A 24,125-nucleotide genomic window follows, 5' to 3' on the forward strand; every position below is an offset into this window, starting at 1 on the left:
TTTCGCGAGCTCTTGTCATTCGTTTCTTATTATTTTCCCCTAAATCCTCCCCTCGCCGGATGTTCATCCGAAGAAGCTGCTGGAGCTCGCGGCTACTTTTTTAATTTTCTTCGAGCTCCTCGTGTTTCTCGACATCAAAGTGCGCACTCGCACAGCAATAAATAGCAGTGGCGTGGCGTGCTTTGCGATATATCGATTGATCGGCCATTTAAACCTATGGAAAAGTATCGATAAGCAGGGTGTTCGCAGCGAACACCTTAATAATCGATTATTTACCACAGCTTCATATGGGGAAATATCGATAGATCGCAAAGCACGCCACGCCACTGATAAATAGTGGTTTTTAGGGACTTATATGCGCACCTCGCTCTCTTCCTCGACATTTCCGGAACGTCGAGAGGTCTGCACCGGAGATGCAAAATTTCGCGAAAATGTATAAATTGAAATTCCATGTCGAAAGCTCTCGAAATGCTATGAATTTTTTCGCAGCAAAATGAAACTGCATTTTGCATCTCTTGTCTGGTCGCATTCTGCCGTGCGAAGGAGAAATCACAAATATTACGAATACGTTCAAGTATTACGTAACGCAGTTGGGGGGGGGGGGGGGGGTTGAGTCAGCGCCACGGTGCGTTACAAGGGGAGGGGGGGGGAAGCCCAGTGTTACGTAACAAATCCTAAGCCGAGGGAAAAAAAACTTTGAAAAAAAAACGCGCAAAAAATTGAGTATACCGCCCCTCCCGAGTGAATTTTGTGCATTTTCCGGGTAAAATTATAAAAAAAACAAATCTTATAATGTATTATCATACCTCTGCTGATCCCTCTCCGTCGAATTTCAGCGAAATATCGCCAAAAAACCCCAAATTTCATTCAATCTGTTTTCTTAGCGTTTTCTTGATTTTTTTAAAGTTGGGAGGTGAGGGGCTACATTTCCAACTCTCGCTATAAATTGTGTGTTGATTTCGGTGTAGTCGGTAACTATAGCGTAGAAAACAATGAAGAAACTAGGAAACCGTCGAAGGCTGGGTATTTTGTATTCCACTTCCTATATTGACCAAATATTTGCCGATGAATGCCAAAAGGCGGATTCCGGTATCGCACATTTTCGACCAGAGTTGAATTAAGTAACCTTCTGTGCATGTTTTTCATCTCAACATTTGGTAATCTTTGTTTTTTATGGTCCCGATGATTCTTGTCTTTCATTTCAATCGTCACTTCCATTGTAAGTGAAAAAAAATGTATCTGTTTTATATACTCAAGCGATAATAAACAAAACAAAACAAAAAATATTGACCAAATTGATGTTATTTCTTATCTCTGAACACGACGTACGTATCTGTTATTTCAAATGATAAAAACACGGATTCTTACAGCTAAAATCCATTCTCTGAAAAATGGGGAGGAGAATACCGACGAATTTCCCAAAAAATCGTTTTTATCCCAAGAAATTTGGCAAGGACGGAAGGCGCATACGGCATTTTTCCTTAGCACGGCAGAATTGAAAAGTCGATTGTTGGGGGCAACATGATGAAAGCGAACCTCACCGCCCGAACACGACCGTTTCCCGAAGTCTTGATTCATCCGGCTTGCCCTCCAGATCTGCCGTGATAGCGAAGAGAGCAGTAAGTGCACGCTGGAATGAACCTCGAGACACATAAAAACGTGTGTTAATCATGGCTCATACGGAAATGCGCCTACTGCTCTCTTCGCTATCGCAGCAGGGATGTGGAGCCTATTGAGGGAACAAAATAAACTTGCGGTGCAATAATTGGAGGGTTTTCTTCGTAAGGGAAAGAAGCGGGCCCGGGAATTCGCGAACACGAATTCGAATGGCAGGGTTGAATTGAGGCGGTGAACTTGTTTGCTCTCGCTCACTCCGGCTTTGTTGACGTTCAGTTCCTTGCTCGTGCTGTTAAGGCAGGTCAGGTTTGAGGGCTTGGATAATACACTGTGTCCTAGGATTAAGCTACCTGAATACAGGAGTGTGTTCAATTCGTCAAAATGAGGTTTTTTTCGATGTAAAGTTTTCTTTCGAAAATAGTTACAGTGGTGTCACGTGCCTTGCGATCCATCGATTTATATGCCATTTTAACTTATGACCACTCGTGTTAACGAAGGTGTCCTTAGGGCAGGTGAGTTTCAAGGGCTTGGCTAATACAGAGTATCCTAGGATTAAGCCACCTGAATAAAGGAGTGTGTTCAATTCGTCAAAATGAGGTTTTTTTTCGATGTATAGTTTTCTTTCTAAAATAGTTTCAGTGGCGTCACGCGCTTTGCGATCCATCAATTTACATGCCATTTTAACCTATGGACAAGGATCGATGCGCAACGAACACCCCAATAACCGATTCCTTACCATAGTTTCAAAGGGGCGGGAATATCGATAATGCATTAGACAAAGTACGAATTTAAGCATTCTGATACATATTTCTTGACCAGAATTTTACGATTCATGCAACGAAAATTACCGAAATCAACTCTTAACAAAGATATTAACGTTTTAATTTGCCGGCCAGGTTGGCCTAGTGGTCAGCGCGTCTGACTCTAGGTCAATAGGTCCCGGGTTCGAATCCCGGTGGTGGCGTCTAATTTTCACGGAATTGACGAGTAGATCTGCTGAAACAGATTCTCCTCGGCCCTAATCCCTGAAAATTAGAAAAGCCTGGAGCATGGAGCCTGATGTCTACGGACACTAAACATTGTCTAAAGTTGGCTGAAGGTGCAATAGACACGAAGCCATTAAACCAGCAGAAAAAAAAAAAAAAAAAAAAAAACGTTTTAATTTCACATTGGTTACGAGGAATTTAAACTGCCCGCTCATAAGAAACTCAAAAGCTCTACGTGAGTCAAATCGTGCACTACAACGGTTTTAGCAAGCTTCTCAATCGAGCAATGTTCATTTCCACCATGTGTTGTTCAAACAATAAACAACTTGCCATAACTGAGCCAAAGCGTCAAGATTGAGGTTGCCAGATGTTTATATCGCAGAGACTGTCATGATAACGCTAAGCGCGCGATGTGAGTCACGTAGAGCATTGAGTTTTCATGAGCGGGTGGTTTAAATTCACGCATAAAGAATCATTAAATATCTTCGTAAGGAGTTAATTTCGGTAATTTTCGTTGTGCGCGTCGTATTCTTCGTGAAATTTTGGTCATAAAACGTGTATCAGAATGCTGAAATTCGTGCCTTGTCTGGTCCATCGATCATTCACGCCTTGCCACTGAAGTGTTCCTAGTTTGAGCTGCGTTGCCGTGCTAAGGAAAATGCCGTATGAATTTTCAGGCGGTGCCAAAATTGCTTTGATTAAATGTGAATTTAGTGGAAAAGTTTTCATTATTTTTCTTTTAGTCTTTTCGGGCAATTTTGTTCGCAATTTATTTGAAGGTATCTGAACATTTCAAGGAAAATAATGCACAACTTTCCTTAAAAATAGATGTTTCATCCGGGGAGATCTGGCAATTCTCGAAAATGTTTATACAGCGTTTTTCCTTAAAAGGGCAGTACGGCCCCTTATGAGTGGACTGCATTTTGTAAGAAGGAACTAAAAAACCTGGCTTAGTATAGGAGCAACGTATGTGCCAATTTAGTTTCCCAATGTACACGCGTGTTTTTACTCATGAGCCAGAAATTGTGGCTCACAATTGCAAAATGTATGGACGTAACTTTCTTCCAAAGCTGCAAGATTAACTTGCAGTTTCTGCTTTTTTCTTTCATCTTTCTTCTTTGTAATAATGTTATCATTATTTTATTCCTGCACTGAAGAAGACCAAAATCCTTTGGGTTCGAAACGCCTGCTGTAAAGAAATGTGTATGTGAGTTGTATTTTCATCTTTTGCTCGTGTTAACATCAAGTAGGTCGTTGAATACTTTGAATTAAAACGGAAGTGGAAGCTTACCCTCGATCACACATTCGCCACTTAGTAGTGGAACTTCAGATAATTGTTACGATGGCCATTTCGGAGTACTTAATCCTCCATCATCAGGTGTTGTTTGCTCCAGACTTAAGGATGAAAATGCAGATTAGTCACATGGTGACACGTCATATCCCGAAACCGAAATACGAAAAAACTAAAAACTAAGAAACTAAAACCGAAAAACTAGCAGAATCGAACTAAAAACGAAACAACAACCGAGGAAAATAAACGAAAAAAAAACACAATGAATTATTATTTTATTTTATGGCTTTTAGCTCGTTTGACGTATCATTTACCATGTCACAAATTATTCTTTTGTGTGCTGTTACGGATCGCCTGTGAGTGAAAGAAACATGTTACTGGGATTGCTTAACGTCGCAGATCCAATCGTAGAGCCAATCTCCGTCGATACGGATGTATTAACTGCATTTTGCCTCGCAATTCTTTACCCTTGAATGTTTCTCCTAAATCTCTTTAAATCGCGCGATGTTTCGTCAAATCGAACTAAGTCCCTCCACACGTGAGTCTTACTTCGTATTAGAGCGCATTAGCCTCGGAGCTCACGTGAAAAGTTCCGGACGAATCGCCGTCCAATCCTTCCCAAATCCTTGGCGCTGACACAATGATTCAGTTCTAAAGTCCGATCACATTAAATTCACTTGGGGCTATTTAGTGTGGAAGACTTAAAACCTAAACGAACGTGAAAAGCTAGCGAAAAGTTAAGGGTTCGTGCGGAGGACTTTGTGTCGTGCGAGGGGGAAGGCAGTTAAGGGCGTGTTTTTGGCCGCGTGCCTTTCTTGTGCCGGATCATTCGGCGCAGAAAATCTATCTCGCGCAGCAAATGGAGCAAATGGAAAGGAGATGATTCCAAGAACATCGAAACTCGATTTTTCTCGTCGGAACATGACCGCACTCCCCCACAGACGGATCTGGTCGAGCGCGTATTTTTTTTCATCTTTTCTTGTGAACAGATATTGGACCTTTAGTGAGTCATGGAGTACAATGAAGTCGCAATGTACTGGAGCGCCGATGAAGTCAATCCACGAACGGGCCATTCCGAGCCCCTTGTTCACCGGAAAGTGGGAGCCATCTGACTGTTCGGCATTTTTTAACACGGCGGCTTACGGGAGAAACGCGGGCTGCGCGTGGTTTTCGGGATTTCTTCACTTAAATCAATCATTATTTCCGCGAATTTCGGCGAATTATGTTCATCGAAGTCATAACAAATTCAAAAATGTACAAAACCTCCGGTTTTTATGAAATACATTTTATGCCTGTATTTTCTGAGCGACGACCGGAGCTGGGACCCCCCAGGGTTTCCTTTTGATTTAAATTTTATTGAATCGAGAGTATTTTTTCTTGTCAATGTTTTCAAGAGTCTGGACTCTAGATCCGATGTATTTTTTTTCCATTGTAAAATACGTCCAGTGTACGGGATGGGTCCAATTGGTTTAACATGGAGCAAGGGGACTCCCGAGCCCGGATTGCCAATTTTCGGGTGGGGATTAAGTTTATTTAACGTCGGATGACGTGGGAGAAAGTGGAGCTCACTCGGGAAATCGGAAAGTTTTCAAGTGCTCGAATTTTTCACATCTCATTACTCGGTCCGACGAAAAGTTTGGAAGCTCACGCAAAATGGCGGTCGATACCGAAGAGACAAGTTCGGCGTTTAGACGGACCCTGATTTTCATTTTCCGCTCGTAACCGTCAACGAGGGAAAGGAGTCCGGAGTATAGAAGAATTCGAAACTGAAAGTGCCCAAAAATGTCAAAACAAACCGGATTTATGGTGCATGGTTTGCAGTTTTCCGACACTGCATTACCCGACGCAAAACCGCTGGAGTGCGGTTCTACGTTATACCCTTTCGGACTTAATGGAAATGTTGCATGTGTGAGGAATTTGAGATTTGACTGTAGATTCATTTGTAAAAGTTCGCGAGAAACACGATGGTGCCACTGGCTTTCTCTACAATCAACTCCCAAGCTCAAAAAAAGCTCTCAAGTTGAGGCCAAAATGGAGGGGATATCCCACGCTACCCTGAGAGTCCACCTCTACATCAAAACGAACTCTCCATGCAAAGATAGGGAGCAAATACACTGACAGGGTTGCCGTGATTTCAGTTTTGGAGTCCCCAAATAAAGTGGCAGCCCTGTCAATGTATTTGCTCCCTATCTTCGCATGGAGAGTTTGTCTTGATGTAGACGTGGACTCTCAGGATAGCGTGGGATATCCCCTCCATTTTGGCCTCAACTTGAGAGCTTTTTTGGAGCTTGGGAGTTGATTTCAGAGAAAACCAGTGGCACCATCGTATTTTTCGTAAACTTTTACGTAAGAACCAGTAGTCAAATCGCAAATTCCTCACACATGCAACATCTCCATTGGACCGCGTATAGTAGAAAGGAACCAAAGTCACATATGATTTTGCCAAAAACTGGGCGGATTAATTGTTTACGAAAGAACGTTTACCGTTAAAATCACCCAAAAAACCGCACGGTTCATGATGCATAATCGTGAGATACGTGCTTTTGGGCGTGATACAACTATTCGACCTCCTAGGAGCTCAATATGCCTATTCAATTCATTGAAGGCGTTTTTATTTGCCGTCGTTCCCCGCTGTCTCACGAAGTATATCGCAGAAACGTTTACGTTTACACGTCGAACCAATCGATATCGATACAATCTCACCTGCGGGCCGATTATTGAAACTGATAGACAAAGCGATAGACAAAGAAGACATGGGGAGTATGGAGCGATCCTATTGGTTGACTTATAGTTGGTTCCTATAGACTAAGGAAGAAAATGATGGACTAACTGTTGGGTCTTTGGTGGGTTGCCGTTAGTTAGTCCATTACCTACCTCCTATGTCCATTGGCACCACCCGCTTCCACCAATAGGATCCCTCCAAATCCCTTTTGTCGTCTTTGTCTATAGCTTTGTCTATCAGTTTCAATAATCGGCCCGCAGTTTGATGTATCGAACACAATCCATTGTGGCCCATATTTCCGTTGTATATTGACCCAATCGTAGCGAGTCGAGCATCCCCGTAAAAATCCGAGCGCGCGGATGCGGATCGAGGGCGAAACGCTTTATTTGATCTGTGTGGGCCCGTTGGCGATGCTTTGATCTCGAATTTCGAGGCGCGCCGCGCCGTGCGGATATTGTGCACCGCGGCGGCGGCGGGGGCGGGTAGACTTGGCTCATAAAAGGCAGGGCAAATTATTGAAGAAGAGCTCAGCGCCGGATTTAAGCTAAGCTCCACGCCCCTGTAAGTGCGCACGTGATTCCACGGAATCCGTCGGGGATGCTCATCCATACTGAACAAGACTTACGACCGAGGTGACTCCGAGGATGTTATCACTGAGGAAACGAGAGGTAAATTAGGTACTCTGCTTTTTTAGCGGCTCTGGTGCTTGCACTAGAGCTGCTATTCCGGACGGTCCCAGCTGGGGAGTATCAATGCAGCATGTTACATTGTAGAGACCGCGCGTTGGTTGATGGGAATCGGCGCCATTTTCGGCTATGTTCCTTGTCGTGACTTTATTTTATTGCATACTGTTTTATTGTTAGTCAATGCTATGTTGTGTATTGTATTTTTGGAATCATGGTGATACAGTCAACAGTTCAAAACTTGTTTGTGCTTTTATCTCGTGATGGAAAAAATGTACTTTACGTTCAAAATTTGAAAATTTGAATTTTAAAGTTTTCGCGGTTAAGGAAGCTTTAACCACTGGGTTGGAGCTTCCTAGTCATTTACTCGATATCAGCTGATAGCAAACAAAGGTTACCAGGGAAACCGTAAACGTCTAACAACTATCGTGGCCATTGGGGCGATTATTGAAATGATATCGACTTTATGTCGCCGCTTACGACAGGACATAGCCCTATCTTAACTGTGTAATATATCGCAATTCGATATTGTTTTGATTTTTAAAAGGAGCAATTCATTCATACAGTTCCGATTAGTTTTGGCGAACGGGCCCTTAGCCTGCTTAGTACGTATAATCCCAAAACGCAGGAAAATAGATTGTAGGAAAATATTTGCATCGGAAAATCGTAACAATTTTCCCCTAGATGCGTCTTCCATTCCGGGTACATATTTATTGAAAACGGCGACTTTTTCAACAGTCCTATTTTTATCTACAACATCTAAGTGGCCCTTCATAATCATTTAATTTTGGCCCCTGGCCAGAAAAAGGTTCGGAAATTGCAGTGATTTTGCCGAAAATGCTGAAGTAAGTAAATTTGGGCATTTTTTTTCCTTCTTCAAACTCTGTGGAGAAGCACTTCTCCTCCAGTACATCTATTTTTTTACTTATCTCTCGCAAGGTACATTTACAGAAGGTGTGTTCCAGTATTAACAGTTCAGATTCGTTGTTTTTTTATTATAACGATTATTTCGGAAAGCAATTATTACATTGTTCAATTCTACTGACTTTCAACACTCGATTATACTCCCGGCAAATTCTGCAGCAGCGTTTCAAATGTTGACTCTAATGCTTCCAACAGCCATCCGATGTCTAAGAGTTTATTCCTAGATTTAGGGATTTTCCGGAATTTCCAGGGATTTAGGGATTTTTCAGGAAATCTAGGGATTTTTTTTTGATGAGGTAAAGTTACCAAAAATCAACTTTTTAACCTCAATTCTAGCTTCGACAATCGAAAACATTTTTTCATCTATATTTTGTAGGCCTTTTTGGCAACACTATTTTCCCCGCAAATAAGCCGGAAATTAAAACGATTGCGTCCTTCGATGTACTTGACATTCAACTGCATTCAACCTGTTAATAATAAGAAATCAACTAATATTCTTTCATTTTATTGGTCTGGATTAGCACTGCTTTCAGAGAGCGCCAAAATTCAAACGAGCCAATCAGATTTAAATATTGCAAATCGCTACATCGAATGACATCATGATTCTTCATAAGAAAATGGCGCTTTTTGCAAAATCTAGGGATTTTTTAAGTATATTTGAGCAAATCTGGGGATTTAGGGATTTTTAGCGAAATCTAGGCATTTTTTTTCTTCCCCGCTAGGGATTTAATATCGGAAGACTGGCTTCCAGTATCGTAGCGTTGATCGTCGCTGATGTCGAAATGGAACCTAATGCCGGACTTACTGTAACACCTCCATTCCTCAATTCCGGTGAGGAATACGTCTCTACCCTTAACTCAATATAAATATACAAATTGATAAGTGAGTGCTTTAGTCTCCTGAAAACAGAATTGCGAAACTTAAAATTGGAGAAAAATGATGAGTAAATGAAAAAATGGAACCAATTGGTGGGATATGTCGCATGCCATTCTGACACAAAATATGGCGTCTATCGAATCACCTTAACTAAATAAAATAACCAAATTTTCAACTCTCAAACTATCAACTATCAACTATCAAAATTCAAACTATCAAAATTTCCAACAATGACAAAAATGATTGTAATATACCTATAATGTAATGAAATATACACGCTCTAATCATTTAATTTGTATTACCTTTATGTTATGTACCTACATGTTATACTATTTTTATAATAAATTTTGCCAACATGCTTTTCAATTCAGTCTACAACATTTCATTCCGACGTGGCAATAATGATTTATAATGCCCCTAAACATTAAAATGAATTACAATAGTAATGCCGCATTATAATGTCGTATTATACATCGCAACGATTCATGTCCTACTGATTATTGATTATTGTAAGATGAATTCTGTTTTCTCTGATTGTATGTTTCATACGTGCGAAGCAAGTACGGGTCACTAGAAACGTGGTTCGTACGGGTGGCTGATGAAATTGATCTTCGAATACCTTTTGATGAGCTAGGGAAATGGAACCATCTGCATCTCATGGACAATAAATAGTTGCCGTAATTAAGGTCATCCCGTGATTAAGGTGCCGTGATTTAAGTCATAAATTCTTCATCTAATTCTTGATTCATCTCCAAAATGTCTGCTAAAGCTTTCATGCGCTTCTCCTTGTATGCATGAATGAGCAAATTGGGTATCGAACAAGCGGACACTTTTTGAAAATTTAGATGATTCTGGACAATATCGTACAGAAGTCCACGAGCTGCAGATAGAACCATTACCTCTAGCTCATCAAAAGTTATTCGAAGATCATTCAACAACCTCTTTGACAAGTTGCAAAAACTTTTCGTTAACAATAGTGTCACACGGTACTAGGAATATTTACTATTTAACGAACCTTATATTTCCCTGACTCAGTCCTAAATTATAGAAGTATGCGTTACTTTTCCAGCAATCCAAAAAAACAATTATACAAAAAACCAATACCTACACTTTCAGATATAAAAATGAAAATTTTTTGCAGCCTCGCTAAACGACTTATCAACCAGAGATTTTTTAGGAAGCGGACCTCCAAAGAGCTTTCAAAATTAAAAGTATACAACAAGTGATAATGCCATGTATTCGCCATATCAAAGCCCAATACACATTTATACACCGGCTACGTAAATCTGCTAAGTTACAAAACATGAATCGACAGTTGTCGGATTGTACATCAATGACAAAATGTGTCTAGGCCCTCATTCTTGACTACAACTACTGCCCCCAGAGCCGCTCTCCGACGCCAATGCGTTGGAGCTTCCTGCTTGTTTTTTTATTCGAGTGAGAAGTTGATGAACAATCCAGTGAGGAAAGTCTAAAAAAGTCCGTTATTTCAATACTCCAGCGGGATGATTTTTAAAATTGATAGGGGACCTGGGGTGGAGTGATTTCGACTTTTTTTTAGGAATTCTTTTGACGGGTAGTGAAAAAAAGAAATGGGCTGAATTTAATGTAGAACGAATTTCAGGCCGAAATTCCGATTTCTTGCTGGCGCGCCTAAGCCTAAAAAGACCTAAATTTTGAAATTGGACATTTGAGGCTTGATGTATATGGTTTCCCATCGGAATTAACGAGTTGCGATCCTTTAGGGCAATAATTTCGTCCGTTTGACCGTATCTATGACTGAACATCGAGAATCTGCCATTTTATGCGCGTGAGTCGACGGTCCTGGACCGTCCCTAAATTACATGACGCAATTTTTCAGAATTTTTGACACCTCCTCGTAACGCACTTGTGACGCAGGGCTCCATTCTTTAACACGTAAAAAAACGGCATAACACTCTCTTCGACCACTCCTCCCCCTTAGAGCGTCACGTAATTACTTATGCTCGGCCCCTAGACAACACGTAGAAAAAAGTGATAGAGGTTATCCCCTAAAATAGTTGTACTACCCCAATTTGTTGGATCATAGAGATATTTCCAACTGATGTTGGTAGTACCGCAACGTTTGGGTTAGGAACCTTATTTATTGGGGTGCCAGCACAATTACATTGTATTTTGCAAAAAGGCATCAGGAGCATTGAAATGTTGCTAAGATTGTGCAGCATCTTTTTTATTGGAAGAAAAACCTGATTATTCATTAACAGTCACTATTTTACTCGCTAAAAACTGTATATTTAAAACAAAAAGTATCATATAAATTTCATATATTTTCATTTTCATATGATTTCAGTAATTTTATTGCAAAGGATGAAGTTGCACAAGCATGCATCATTGAAATGCTCCCGGTTTCTTTTTGCAAAGTGCAATCCATTTGATTGGAAATGTCCAAGTTGGGACTTAGCCCCTACCTTTTTTCCGTGAAAGTAAGCGATAGAAAAAAATGTCAAAAGGAAAACTTCAAGCCCCCAGGCGCCTAGCGCCTCAAATGTGCGAGAGAATTATAAATAACAAATTTCAGGCCTAACGGTCAACTTTTGCAATTTTATTATGTATTTTTACGTTGAGCAAATGTGGCGGTCATTTCCCCACTTTAGAGCTGACAATGCCCCGGAACTAATCCCTTAACACCAGAAACCTTTTTCATTCCTTAATTCCTTTGCTCCCCTGCGTAGTTTTTCGTACTTCCTGGATTTTTTTCTTCTCAGAGTTGAAACTCCTCTCCATTCCTTTTTGAAAAAACGATTCAAATGACGATGTGTAATGGTCGCGGTTATTTTGCAAAATCCATACAGGCTCTCGAAGGAATATTCATATGAGGCTTTATATGTAACAATGGCGGATGGAAAAAAATTACTTTTTAGTAAAACGCTAAAAAAAACTGTTTTGGTCACACAGAAATGTAATATGTTTGGCTCTGACATATTGTACAGATATCAAAGATCACATCTCAAGTATTTTCTCAAAATTCTCTTGATGCCGAAACAGTTTCTTGAACGTGTTTCGAAAAGGTAATTTTTCACATCCGTCATTGTTTCATATAAGTCCTCATATGATGAATTCTAGGGTATTCATCGAAGGAACGGCGTCGGCTAAAATGCCAGGACGCGTAAAGAGGAGAAAATGCGACGAAATGCGAGAGCAACCACGAAGCGAGTTTGCGATCTGCGAGTTTGAGATGTTGAAAAACTTCCATCTTTCAGCGGCAATGAGGAACTGCTACGAGCTCGAAGAAAGTCGTTGCCCCGTCATTGGTTTGCATATGCAACACAGACATCCGGTGAGCAGTTACTGCCGTGCGAATGAAAAACGCCGCACACTGGAAAAAAAACACATTGGATCTAGAGTCCAGACTCTTGAAAACACAGACAAGAAAAAAATACTCTTGATTCAATCAGATTTTTGCTTAGATCAAAAGGAAGTCCGCTCAAAATTAAGAGGCTTGGTTCTTGATTGAAGCAAAAATCCGATTGAATCAAGAGTGCTTTTTCTTGTCGATGTTTTTAAGGGTCTGGACCCTAGATCCAATGTGTTTTTTTTCCCAGTGCATGAGCCTTTGTAAGTTGTCAAATTTCCTTCAGCCAAATACTAATTTTCCGGAAAACTTGTGAATACTTTCTATCCAGTTTTCCAGAAAATTATCTTCGTAGTTAGAAAGGGGCAAAAAACCACGGGATGAAAGGGTTGTGTGGGATTTCTGGATCACCCTGTAGGACTGTTTTTTTACAGTCATGTATTCCATGAAGGATGAATAATCACAATTGACTGTGCGAAAACTGTCTTTCCATTGTGGGGATGAAAGACGGTGCTTGCTCTTATATCACTTTTTTTTTATACCGATGCGCTCCTTATTCGGTTCAAGATGATAAAATTTTTATGCTTCATCAATACTGAAACTCTTGGAGACGAAAAATCTGCAATAAACTGAACTAAAAAGCAATATGAATCCATAAAATAGGGCAAATAAGTAGGTAAATTTGAATAAACTAAACATTTTCATGTACTTTTAAGAACAAAAAAACAGCTTCACGGATAAATATTTATAAAGCAATAGTGCTAAATCACCCCGAGATTTATTTTCCTCATAAGTTTTTAACTTGAATTATGAACACTTAAGCCTTGCATAAATAAATGGACGCACTGTGGCGAGGGTCTAGTTGTTGGCTCGGAATCAAAGCGGAAGCAAGATTATAAGACCATAAAACACTTTCAGGACCTGTTTTCTCCTCAGTTAAACAATGAGGTGTTTCCTTTCTCTTTAAAATTCATCTATATCTGGACAGTATTTAAAATAAGAAAAATGGGTCATCGATTCATATTCTTACCGCAACTTCTTTATGCTCCAAGTAAAGCAGAATTTATGACTAAAATTGGACGTATTTATACTGAACGGAACTATATAATGATGGGGTGTGCTCGTTTGAGCTTGACAAGGAACAATGTAAAAGCGAGTGTGATTCCTCGGGATGACGTCATTGGCGCATTATAATACCCACGCATTCTTACGGCGCTCTAATGACGAGCACACCCCTTCTTTCCTACCAGTCTTCGGTTTCATTTAGTAATGAATTAAATATGTAATATGGAGAAAGAGGCTCATGTAGAAATTGAGATATGCCCTCGCGTCAGAGGGACGACGCTAAGACCGATAGAACAAACACAATATGTGGATAGAGCGATGGAAACAACGCACGCGGAAAACGGCGCAGAGATGCAACTATTCGTGCTTGATGGATGTCCGCATTGCGTCTGCGAAATTGAAGGCGCTATGGCGCGAGGCGTGAACTCTCAATACTCCGCTCGATGCCGCAAAAGAGAAATCGCTCGGATCCGGGAGACATGTTAAAAAATAAGAAACCAACTGCGTCTCCCTCATCTTCGACTGTGTTGACACTCGATTTTTCTTTTTTTCAAATTCAAGTTCTCATTCTTTTTTTAGGGTGTATTTGTCTACATTTATCTAAAGCTCGAATACGACCGATACGGCCTGCGGAGTCCGTGTTTTTCAGCAAGCCTCAGGTCAGTCTAACCCGGCTCAAAGGTGAAGTGGACTACATTTTGCAATAAGGGATTACAATTGTTGACTAAATTTCGAAACAACGTTTGCCATTAATCTCCCTACGTACGTACGTGCTTTTACGGGTGAGCCAGAATTTGTAGTTCTAATTGCAAAATGAGGTCCAAATAATAATCCTTGTCTCATCACACTGGTGCAAAGCTGAGTCTCAAGCTTCATTTAAGAAATATCTATCATGCCGAAAAAATTTCACAGACTTTTGCGGTTCTCTGAAATATAGGAAAAGTGACATTGTGCCCTTTGATCCTACACACTTCAATTGATGATGAGTCAATTGCCCGTGATTGAATAGCTCTGATGCACCGACCGTTTTCCTCTGACCGAAGTGGAAGTTTTTCATTCGTCAAATTCTTTCTATCCCGTCCACTTGAGTAAAGGAATGGGGTATATGTTCAATTGACTAAGAATAATTCACAAATTGACGAATTAAACCCAAATCAGCCATTATTGCATTTTACATTGCCCAAGTTTTTTCATGTTTCAATTTTTTTAAACGGAGATCCATACTGCGTAACGTTTTTACAGTTTTTTCGAGTTCAGCCTAAATTATTCAGAAATTATCGGAACATGGTAGGGTGAGCAGCGTTACACAAGATAACAAAAGAAAAAAGGAGGAGTCAATACGCTGAGAACATGATCATTTTACTTACAATACTTTAGCCGAGTAATTTGAGTAAAATTATCATGTACTCAGCGTATTGGCTCCTCATTTTTTCTTTGGTTCTTCAGAAATTGTTCAGACTATTAAAAATTTCGGTGTCGTTTAGTTCCATGTTTAAAAAATTGATAATCAGAAAACGTTCCATTTTTTCACGCTCAAAGGAACTATGTGCTTGTTTGCGTGCAACTTTTAGTATAAATACATTCAAATCAGACAATGCCTGATGTATTTATGCTGATTTCGGTTCATTCCGTTCAAATTCTGTACTGTCTCTGCCGAACTACATTTGAAAATATTTTTCAAAATAATATATAAAGTGATAACTTTAAAAGCTGACCAACAAACTGCTTTGAAACTTACCATGGATTTACATTTGATTTCGACCGATAAAATTTCAAAACAGAATTTAATTTTTCAAGTTTTCTTGTAGAGCAACGAGACGTAGGATAAGAGCAGGCAACATCGCAGGTAGTTCGGTTGATGGTTAGTGCCAATTTGCCCGAATGAGTTACTGCGGCTTGAACTTTCCTGACCAGACAAACGCCGAAGAGCCAATGTCAGGGAAACGAATGGAACCTCGATACCCCCTCCCCATTCCTTTACTCAAGTGGACGGGATAGAAAGAATTGGACGAATGAAAAACTTCCAATTCGGACGCGCCGGAGGGGTCAGAAGAAAATGGTCGGTGCATCAGAGCCATTCAATCACGGGCAATTGACTCATCATCAATTGAAGTGTGTAGGATCTAAGGGCACATTGTCACTTTTTCTATATTTCAGAGAACCGCAAAAGTCTGTCAAATTTTTTTGGCATCATAGATTATTCTTAAATAAAGCTTGAGACACAGCTTTGCACCAGTCTGATGAGACAAGGATTATTATTTGGACTTCATTTTGCAATGGGCCTGTTGCAAACTTTTGCTAGAGCAAAACTAAGAGTTGTTTCTTACAGATAATGCCCTAAAAATCACGATGAGCGCATCGGCAAAGTCTGAAATTCACTCATAACTTCACAATCTGCGTAAGAAATTTGCGGTTTTTTGAGCTTCCCGCTTCGAAAACGATACTACGGTACAGGTGAACATTTTGTTAGAGGAGTCGTTCCATTGGCGGCAATACTCATCATGGCCGACGCCAGTCCGCCAAAACACGTGTGATGGGACGAGATAACACCTGAACAGGATTAAACCACATAACAATCGGCGTGTTTACGTTCATATTTTCCTCGCCCGCCTTAATTGACCTTGAACTCTCCTCGAATTACGCGAGGAACTGCGCAAGCGTCGGCCATGATGAATATTGCCGACGATGGAGCGACTCCTCTAACAAAATGTTCCCCTGTGCAGTGGTATCGTTTTTGAAGCGGGAAGCTCAAAATAACGCAATTTTCTTACGCAGATTGTGAATTTATGAGTGCATTTCAGACTTTGCCGATGCGCTCATCGTGATTTTTGAGGCATTATCTATAAGAAACAACTCTTCATTCTGCTCTAGCAAAAGTTTGCAACAGGCCCATTGGATTACATATTGCAATTTGGAACTATAAATTCTAGCCCGCTTTAAAAACAACGTAGGTGCCATTAGTTTCCTTAAGCACATAAGCGTTTTTCCGGAAGAGCCAGAATTTATAGTTCCAAATTGCAAAATGCAGTCCAATTAGAAACTACAAATTCTGGCTCACCCGTAAAAACACGTACGTACGTAGGGAGACTAATGTCACACGTTGTTTCGAAACTCTGTCAACACTTGTAATCCCTTATTGCAAAATGTAGTCCATTTCACCTTTGAGCCGGGTCAGACTGACCTGAGGCTTGCTGAAAAACACGTACTCCGCAGGTCGTACATCGGTCGTATTCGAGCTTTAGATAAATGTAGACAAATACACCCTAAAAAAAGAATGAGATATTGAATTTCAAAAAAAGAAAAATCGAGTGTCAACACAGTCGAAGATGAGGGAGACGCAATTGGTTTCTTATTTTTTAACATGTCTCCCGGATCCGAGCGATTTCTCTTTTGCGGCATCGAGCGGAGTATTGAGAGTTCACGCCTCGCGCCATAGCGCCTTCAATTTTGCAGACGCAATGCGGACATCCATCAAGCACGAATAGTTGTATCTCTGCGCCGTATTCCGCGTGCGTTGTTTCCATCGCTCTATCCACATATTGTGTTTGATCTGTCGGTCTTATTGTCGTCCCGCTGACGTGAGGGCATATCTCAATTACTACATGAGCCTCTTTCTCCACACGGGAAAAAAAAAAAAAAAAACACATTGGATTTAGAGTCCAGACTCTGAAAAACATCGAAAAGAAAAAATACTCTTGATTCAATCAGATTTAAGCTTGAATAAAGAACCAAGCCTCTTAATTTGAGCGGATTTCCTGTTGATTTAAGCTTAAATCTGATTGAATCATGAGTATTTTCTTTCAATGTTTTCAAGAGTCTGGACTCTAGATCCAATGTGTTTTTTTTTCCAGTGCATATAATTCTATGCTCTTCACGGCTCTCATCGAATTAGAGATACTCCTGTACTGTTGTGCCAAGGAGGAACGCCGTATGAACATGCGAGAGTTGCTAACTCTCAGAAAAAAGTTATTTTTGAGGACATTTTGAATATTTTTCCTTGAAATTTTCAGAAACTTTAGGTGAAATTGCGAACAAAATTATCTGAAAAAAATTGGAGGAAAAATAATTACAAATTTTCTAGAAAATTCGTGTTTTACCAAAGGAAATTTGGTAACGCTTGGAGGTTCATACGGCGTTCTTGTCAGAGGATTGACGTTATTTGTATGGTGGTGCTTCAAAGGCTGCGTGAGCAACGCTGGCAACGACTGCTTTTCGGGTATTCTGTGTGATGAGGTTGGCCGCCTTTTTTGGCCCTATGACCCGCATGAAACGATCCATCCCTTACGCTCTCAATTCAGACACTCTACCTCTACTCGTCATTTTCCTCGCGTGAAAATGAAACTGCATTTAATTGTCGCTGAATTTCTCCTCACTAATTGCGTTTCCAACCGGAGCTTCTCGAGCGATTCCTTCTGAAAATTCTCACGATTAATCTTGGGACCAAAAATTTAATCTGCAGTATCTGAAAATGTAAAGGAAGAATGGCCCGCCTTAAGCAAAAGAAAACAAGCCACATCAGCTATTAAAAAATTTAATTGAGAACTTCAATTTTTTTATGCAAACGGTCATGCGGATTTTTGTGCAAATTCCAGTAAATTTTCTGCACGGGACGAAGCTCTCTTAAAATGTTCAAGGAATCCGAGTAAACGTTCCCTTGTAAAATATTAAAATTTTCCGGTTAAATTTGGCAATGGCTGATATGGCTTGGTTCCCTTCTACTGAATACGGTCCATTCAATCTACAGTATCTGCAATTTCAAAGGTAAAACGTTCATGACTCCCCCCAAAAATCAGCGTTTCATCGGAGTCAATTTTGCATTTTTTGAATTTTCACACGGCGATTTTGGTTATAACGACAATTGAATCGGTTTCTGTACGACGAGCGTAAGTCCAAAAACTCATGAACCCTAGTGTCCTGCGTGATCAACGAAATCCAGGGCTCATAATTTTTCGGCCTTACGCCCGCCCAACGGAACCCGATTCAATTTTGTTTTAGTTGCATTCGCTTCCGACGCCTGAGGAATCCAGTCACCAACCCGCGGATCCAGTCGCGGAAAATTCGAGCGCAACATTTTTCGTGACGCAAGGCCGTACCTAGCTTTCCACTTGAGCCCTGTTTTATATACAAACCCATGATCTCTGGAGCTCACGTGGAAAGTGAGATACGCCCTTACGTCAGAGGAGCGACGTTTCGAGCCATAACCTCCAGCAACACGCGAGGCGGGTTGCGGGTTGTGGCGCGCATCAACCGAGAGCGGCTCCCCGAGATATGATCGTCCGCCCGCTCGGCGCGGGGCGGGGGTGGGGGATGGGGGGTGCGGTTGTTGTTAGGGGTTGGCGGGGGGTGCCGGCATCGTATCCCGATGTCCCGCTCAGTCATCTCTACGCCTCCTCCCGCGTTTTGCGTCCGCCAACCGCGAAGCGGCTTACGCTACGTTCCGCAACTTACGTAGTTTACGTTACGCACTATGTTACGTCGCTGCGTTACGGCTCGGTCGGCGCGCCTGCTCCTTGCCTCTTCGTCGAGAACCGATCTCGGAAGCCCTCGTCCGTAACGTTTCGGTTTCGGATGTTTTATTTTTAGTGGGGAAAAATAGTTTTCAACCCTCATTGCTCTTAGGCACGATTTTTCCTGGAGATAGTCGTTTAAGATCAACCGAGAGGAAATTTAATTGCGTCACGTTTCAACCCTTATATTTTGCGGTGAAAATAATAGTTTTCAACCTTATTGCTGTTGCCCCATTTTTGCCTAATGAATGGTGGTTACGCGAAATCAATCAAAAATAAATTTCCTCATTAAATTCTGGATAGTTCTCTTGCGTTTCAACCCTTACAGTTTTTAGCTAAAAAAAGTTTTTAACACCTACTGCCGTTTCATTTTCGGCATGAATTGTGGCTGCGATCGGACGAGATCAATTGGAAGGAGGTTTTGCTAGTGAAATTCTGACTAGTTCTCTTGCGTTTCAACCCCTATAGTGTTGGAGCAAAAAAAAAGTGTTCTCTTGCGTTTCAACTCCTATAGTGTTGGAGCAAAAAAAAGTTTTTAACCCTTACCGCTGTTAAGGAGGTTCCATATTCGTTATGAATTGTGGTCACGTTTGGACGAAATCAATTGGAAGGAGGTTTTGCTAGATACACACTGACTGGTTTTGACGCGTGGACTTGTTTGCGACGTCACGGAGGTGTTTTTTATTTCGGAAAAATTGAAAAGAAAAAAAATAAATTAAAAATACCGAAAAGTTATGAGGAGCGTTGGGTGCCCGACCCAGATATTGCTCTGATGCGTTGTGGTTCCGTTTTGTGCGGTTGATGGAGGGCGAGGGATCCCGAGTTTTTGTGGTTCCGCATTCGCTCGGGCCGGACGGATGTTTTCCGAGTGAAAATAGTGCGGTTGAAAAATGACGTTTCTGACGAGTGATTTGTATCACGTGCCGTCCGTTCGAAAAGTCTAATCGCGTTTCCTCCTCCGCGGAAAATTGATTCGTTCCCGCGAGTGCGAAGCTTTTTCATCCCCGCCAGTACATCTCCTGCTTACGATTATGTTATTCGGGAATCCGCCCCATCCCGTCGTGGCGGAATGTTGATATCCGAATTCGGTCGGTTTTACCGAGTGGGTAAACTCGAGAAGCATTTTACCCGTGTGTGAGTGAAATAATAATTACTATTCTTGTGATAACATAATTCGATGGGCAAAACTGGATTAAGTGGCCCCTTTTCCTCCGAGAATACTAAAGTGTCTGAGGATTTTAAAAAAGGATTCTAAAAGACAGGTAATATTCATTCTTTCGTGTTACTTATACATGGTAGTTTTTACTGTTCACAAAACGTAATGAACTAGTAATGAGGCTTCATTAAGAAACGTAGTAAAAAGGCATTCCCCTCCAGAAGCTTACAGAAATTAGTGTAATGATTCCAACTGTCCTGCTGGTTGATTTTGGCGGGCCAGACATGGTTGAATCAGCCGGAAATGCGGTTGAATCAACCATATACCTCTGGTTGAGGTAACCACATCTCCGGCGGGCGCCAAAACCAGCCAGAAATGTAGTTGAAATCACCATACCTATTTAAACCCAACTAATAACATTGGAATTACATCCCAAGAAATGTAATTTTTGGAATGTTTTACGTATAGACTCCCCTCTCATGTGAAACCTCCGTTGGCCGGCCACGCTGGCCTAGTGGTCGGCGCGCCTGACTCTAGGTCAATAGGTCCCGGGCTCAAATCCCGGTATAATGGCGTTAAATGTTCACGGAGCTGACAAGTGGATCTGAAGAAACAGATTCTACTGGGCCTTCATCCCTGAAAATTTGAAAACACCTGGAGTATGGATGTGCCAATCCCTTAATGTCTACAGACAATAAAATACCGTCCATAGATAGATTTAGGTCCTAAAGGAATATTGGACAATAAACCAGCAGGAAAAAAAGCTTCCATTGCTCGTTCCTTGCCGTTAAAGACAATTTGGTAGAACATTGTAACCGTCAAAAAAGTAGAGGGATGGAATCCGTTAAAGATTTGCTTATCCTGCCTCACCTTGCGAAGAGAATAAAAGGTAAGGAGTCGTTGCAAGTTACCTTCGGAAGTCAGGAACTTAGGGCTTTTATGGAGAAAGCGTAAAAACGAAGGCAAGGGATTAAAAGAAGGGTGGCATTTTGAGCATTAAGGCATTAACCCTCTCGTGAAAGAGGAGAAAGCTCAATGAAATGGGGTAAATTCAGAGCCAGACAGTGGGTCAAGAGAGGGTGAAAAAAGCTTATTCTGAGAGGCTGGAAAGAGGATTATTCATGAGGAATAATCGTGAGAGATAAACACTTGAAAGGAATCTCGGGAAAACGTCATTATTTGAGGGAAAAATATACCGTTCCTTGATTTGTTGTATGATGTTTAAAATAACATCGATGCCCCATTTAAAGCTTTTAATTAAGTTTACGATTTCTTGAAGTTCATAATTCCTTTGGTAAATTAATATCGATGCGATTGTAAATAGTAAATTCGACGTTTCCCCTCACGAAAGAACGCAACCTCATTTTAATGTTGCAAAATTTCCCTCCGCAAATTGTATTGTTTCAAGGAGAATCTTGGGCACTTTTTGTTGAAAATTCCACTGATTTTTCTTCTGATCTTATGTTAAAATCAGAAAAAATTTGAACAAATATTGCTCCTGTATTTTCCTGTAAAAAATCAGATTGTTCGAGCCAATTTGGCAACCATAGAATGGAGTTATGTTACTTTTGGGCGAGAAACGACGAGTTACCTGTTTCAAATCAGCATGAGGTGTTTTTCATTGTAGCAGGAAGCTTTGGGAGGATATTTGGATTGCATTTTGCAGAAAGGAACCACGAGCATTCTAATGTTGCTGGGATTGTGCGACTTGCATTCTTTGCAAAAAATTACTGGGGTCTTGCAAAAAGTTAAATTTACAAAGGTGATTTTTGTCTTAAATTCATAATTTAATGGGAAGAAAGGTAAAACGTGTGCAGATGATCAACTTATATTTGTAAGGTGAAATAAGCTGCACAATTTTAGCGACATTGGAATACTCTTGGTTCTCTTTTGCAAAATGTAATCCATGTAAAGAAACAGTGAATGAAGGGAAGGAGAGTCGGCTGAGCCTTAATGTGTTTCAACAGTGTTATAACGGCAACTTCTCTCTATTTTTAAATGATTTTGTCGCACCCACCAAGATCCCCAAAAATTAGATTTCTCACACTCTAGTCCATCGAGACTTGAGACCCAGCCTGCAATAAGGCACGAGAGAGAAATGAAATGAGCTCAAAAAGTCCTACTTGAAAAGTTGATTGTTATTAGATTAACCGCGTGACACTCACGTGTGAAGTTAAACAAGGCTGGTGGGCCACTGCTGGGTGTGGAGTTATGCAGGACTCGAGGTCGATCAGTCATGACGTCATTTAGAGAAAAATCACCCTTTTAATAAAATTGCACGAGCCTAGGAGATTTTTAATCATGGACCAGGGCAATTATAAGGAGTCAGATCGCAACATAAATCAAGGTCGCAAAAATGCTAAAAATCGACCTTGAGAGGAAGACTAAATTAAGTATACTTCAGAGTCACCTTACACGTGTCTCATGAGATCAAAATGTCCTAAATGTTATTTTATAAAATAACCAGGACATATCGAAAGTGAACTGCAAGAATACGTATCTTATTTGCGATGTTGCCAAATCTTCGCTCTCATTTTATTTTATCAAAAGAAAACAAACCAATGCTTTTGATTGAAATGTTTACGAAATATTTTTCACGCTGAGAGGAAAAAAAGTGAATAAACGGAAGAAATCTGTGCCTAAATTAAAAAAAAGATAAGGCCACCTTTAATTTTTTTCACTCTTTCTTTCTCTCTTCCTCCATCCTTCCCCGTCCCTTTTTTAATGTATACTCATCTTATATTAGCTTTCGGATATTCAATGAATGTTTGGTAGTGTACAAAGAAGAAAATTTAATGCACGAATTGACGTTGGGGGTAAGTTATGACAAAAAAGCTATACTTTTAAACCCAGGCAGTGATTCATGTTGCCCCAGTGGGAAAGACTCTAAATACTATCACTGATAGGAAGCCGTCATGCCACTTAAATTCTCCGCCAGCAGCGACCGCTGAGCCATCAAAATCCCCTAACATTGACGAAGTAGGCAAGAGCGGATACTCTCGAGCATGTTTAGTGGTATCAGGAAATATACGAGATTTGTTGGAGTGTGTTCGACCAAACTCTGGGAAAACAAGCGCTCATATCCGTCCGCGGAAGAACATAACTTTAAATATCATTTTGAATGTTGCCTCTTGTCTCTTCAGTTGTATACCATGCGCATTTCATTTATTTATTTATTTTTTTTGTCAATTGGTAAAAAAAAATCCCTTAGGAAAAAAGGACAAGGCACTCGCACAAGTCATACAATTTAAAAAGCTGATGTAATCTTCTTTGCAACGCACAAATCAGGCGAGAGGAAGATCGTGTCATATTGAGATGGAAGTATACCATAGAAGTAATGCACAAAACCAAGTTTCATATATTCCCCCTTTTACTCATGTATTTCCGCGTTCGACCTACGCGAAAATGTTGGTAAGGAAACGGATGTTTCAAAGGGAAGCGATGATGAAGGACGGTTGAAGGCGCTCGATTCCGTAGCCATTAACTCTTATTTCTTATTGGGAAAGTCGTGCCTTAATTTAAGAGTGTCCCCGGTCCATGTTCTGATTTCGTTTTTCATCCGAAGTTCCTTCCGAAAAGGAGAACAAACAAGTTTTCCCGATGGATAATTAATTTCAAAGTCTACATAAAGCTCGAGAGAAGACAGTTATTGTTCCTTGGAATCTTTTAGTCTGGAAAATACTGCATTGTCGGTTGTAGTTTATTCGTTCTTTTTCCGCCATTTTCTCCTGGTGTTTCCCCCATTTTTTCTGTTCTTTGCTCCCCCAATTTCCGGCTGACACCCGTAAAACCACACCAATTTAATAGCTCATGGATTTGGTCCCAGAATTTTGCTTGTCTCCCGAAACGAAACCCTGTGTGCACACAAATATTTATTCAGCACGGACCTGTTTTCGTCCACGGCCATAAAGCTGTCGCATTATTAAAAGATTAAGGGGGGGGGGGGGTTGTCCCACGTAACCAATAC

At 40.7% G+C, this 24,125-nt stretch overlaps 1 protein-coding gene across 2 annotated transcripts in view; it reads left to right on the plus strand.

Annotated features, from left to right (window-relative positions):
• Positions 1 to 24,125, plus strand: part of LOC109032266 (metabotropic glutamate receptor 2) — a 555,771-nt gene that overhangs the window by 131,194 nt on the left and 400,452 nt on the right. The window contains exon 1 of one of the 2 annotated variants that reach the window (XM_072300777.1): positions 18,875 to 20,264. The exons of the other annotated variant lie outside the window; for it this stretch is intronic. The gene's annotated coding sequence lies outside the window, so the exon portion shown is untranslated. Of the gene's footprint in view, positions 1 to 18,874; positions 20,265 to 24,125 lie in introns of those variants that run through there. 2 annotated transcript variants of the gene reach the window in all.

The sequence above is a fragment of the Bemisia tabaci genome, chromosome 5, assembly GCF_918797505.1.
Source record: "Bemisia tabaci chromosome 5, PGI_BMITA_v3".
In the NCBI taxonomy this organism is placed as follows: Eukaryota; Metazoa; Arthropoda; class Insecta; order Hemiptera; family Aleyrodidae; genus Bemisia; species Bemisia tabaci.